Here is a 3111-nt window from a genome sequence, read left to right as displayed (position 1 = left end):
TCTTAGGTAATTCATCCGCAGATCATATTTAAGTCAAACAAATGCTTTTTAAAATCAACCATATCTTTTAAACCGTAACTTCGATTTGAACATGTTATGTATGAAATTTGATTAGAAAAATATGTAGAATATGAATATGAGATTATTTTTACCTTTTAAGTATCTTTAAATATTATTTTGGAATATATTTGAGTCAAACCAAATGATTTTCTAAATTATCTGTATCTTTTAAACCGTAACTTCGATTTTAACATATTATATATGAAATTTTATTAGAAAAATGTGTGGAATCTAAATATGATGTTAATTTTACCTGTTAAATATTTAAAAATATTGTTATGGAAGCAAACTTATAATTTATAGCGCAAGATCCGTTTTTCCATACCGGCGGCGATCCGGATTGCAAATAAACACTCCACTATAACCATATATGGAAAAGAAAACATCGATAACTACACGTGCATACGTCTGAAAAATGTCGCAAGGAAAAACGATAGATTTCTCATCGCGAGAGTGAGAGAGAGAGAGAGTGAGAGAGAGAGAGAGAGAGGGAGAGGGAGAGAGGGGGGGAGAGGGAGGAGAGAGGGAGAGAGACGCCTTAGGATTAACCATATTCAACACACGTTTTTTGTTGTTTTGTGTGAACACCGAGGCCATCACCGGCGAGGGTGAGAAGGAGGATAAGTGGCAACACAAATATGATGCCTCGCAAAAATAAAGAAGATGGACCTATTGTGGTCTTGAGTGATGGTTGTTGAGTTAAGAGTGTGTGTTATGTTTTCTATCCCGTTGCAACGCACGGGCTCTTTGCTAGTCTCTCCCTAATAATAAAGCATGGATTGGGTCTCCGGGTTCACCATTGCGATGTTTTTTCATAAAAGTCCTTCTATTTTTTTAACTAAACCCGCAGTCAGTTTTTAAAGTGCATACCTGAGAAACGTTTCGTTTTTGCACGAAACCCCTGTCATTTGGAATATTCAACCCGCGCCCCCCTACAGAAAATAATCCATCTACCCGCACGACCCACGACCCCCAATCACGTCTCCACCTCCAGCGCGCCGCCGCCCCCTGCCACGCCGTCGCGCGCCGCCGGACTCCGCCTCGCCATCGCGCCGCCAGACTCCTCCTCTCTGTCGCGCCGCCGGAATCCACTCCGCCGTCGTGCAAGGGTGTCGCGCCGCCGGAATCCACTCCGCCGTCGTGCAAGGGCGGCTCCGGAGCACGAGCGAGCATAGAGGGGGCCGGGACCAGAAGCAAGATGCGAAAGCTGGAGCGTCGCGCGGCACCTTGCGGCGGTCGTGACCCTCACAGTCGCCTCGCTCCTCCAAGGCCTGCCTGCGTGAGCCCACGCTGGAGGATGACGCTGACCATGGCGCGGAGTCCGGCCGACGGGATCCGACATGGTAGTCTTCTCCAAGGAGCGGTGGTCGATGCCGACGAGCAGAGGCCCTCGATCACCAGCCCTCCTCCCGCTACTATCCTCCACATCCCCGATGAATAGGATCCAGAGAAGCACAATGCGCTCTTCCTCCCTTATGTCTATGCGGATTTGACCTTTGTTGGGGTACTTTTTATGAATAGATGATGTGATTGCTTGTTATTTCATTCAATTAATAGTAAAATTGATGAGGCAATTGGAAGAACCGAGCAGCAATTTTACTACGGATCTGCGACATTGATTTGGTCATCTCTGTCACTAGCAAGTTGCATAAGAATGAGTGGCGTTGTAGAGGCGTGAATGAAAAACTTAGTATGGGAGACAATTATAGTTATGAGTCCCTCGATTATAGAGTGGATCCAGGTGAAATTTCCTGTGCATCAAAAGTCAGTTTGATCTAATTTGGAGCATCACTTCGAGCTGTGTGTGTCCCTGAATCACGAAGGTGTCGGGTCGTGGCTTCGATTGCTTCTTCTTTCGGCTGTGGTTTATTGTTTTGCCAGCTTCCTCGTTTGACTCTTATTAGGGCTTTGTTTGCTGGATTCTTTGCAGGTATTGCTCTTCTGAGGTTCAGGGAGATGGTAGAGGCTGATCCGCGGTGCTCCGCTGTATTGGTATGAAGACCACGCTGGTCCTTGTTCTTGGTTTGGCATGCAGTGCTCGGATGATGGGTGGGTCGTAGGCTTGTAAGTTTTTCCTTTATTTGCACAGAAAAAAGATGGAACCCAGATTTGTCATTTATGCTTCTTTGGAACAAACCAACGCCTGATGTTGCACCGTATTAAGTATTTGTGGCTATTAGCATAACTGCAGAATCATATTATGTTGTCTTGCGTCGTTGGAAGGATGATTGGCATTTTCTTGTCCTAAAATAAGACATTTCAACTGCATTTAGGGAGCATCTTTCTTGGATTGACAGTTTGTTGACCGTCCTGATAAGGAGGGTTCTTATTAACACTTTCAAAAAACAAATAGGATCTTTTACAAAATCGCATGTGGAGCATCAGTGTTGGGCATATCTTGTTAAACATCCAGTTCCCCTGACATGCATGGGCTATTCAGTATAGGATGCCCATCTTGTGCAGCTACGTTTGCTTTGTTTAGATTGTTTTCTATCATGTGTTATGTTTGCAACATTTCCCTATGCTCTGATTGATAATATGTATTTTGATGTTTTTGCCTAATTTGTGTGTGCCTTTGTTTTGTAGGAACTTGTCAAGTCTTGGTCTGAAGGGCATGTTATCTCCTGAGAATGGACAACTTACTAATATGCATTCTCTGTAAACATATTCTATAGTTCCTCTGGTGACGTTTTTTTTCTGACCACTTTGGTTTTGACAAAACATGTTTCACACTTTGAACCATAAGATAGTATTTGGTATTTCTGAAACTGCCAACTGAATCAGAGTCATTTTGCACTTCGATTTAGGCTTTCATGTTGAGCACAGTAGTAAAGCTGAAACTTTGTAGTGTGTATGTTTTCCTGATGAGCCTTATGACCTCAGGTTTTGAGCAGTCAATTAGGGCACATGAGTTAACTTGGTGTATGTTCTTTCTTGGAGTGTAGTTGGATACAAGACATATGTTTCTTCTTGGATCTAGGGGACTTTTGAGAATACAATTCTGCATAGATCTAATTCAAGTACATGATTGTTTGACGGCAAATCCCCCCC

The sequence above is a fragment of the Triticum dicoccoides genome, chromosome 5B (assembly GCF_002162155.2).
Source record: "Triticum dicoccoides isolate Atlit2015 ecotype Zavitan chromosome 5B, WEW_v2.0, whole genome shotgun sequence".
Classification (NCBI taxonomy): domain Eukaryota; kingdom Viridiplantae; phylum Streptophyta; class Magnoliopsida; order Poales; family Poaceae; genus Triticum; species Triticum dicoccoides.
The sequence above is the reverse complement of the archived record's forward strand: the minus strand, read 5'-3'. Positions refer to the sequence as shown.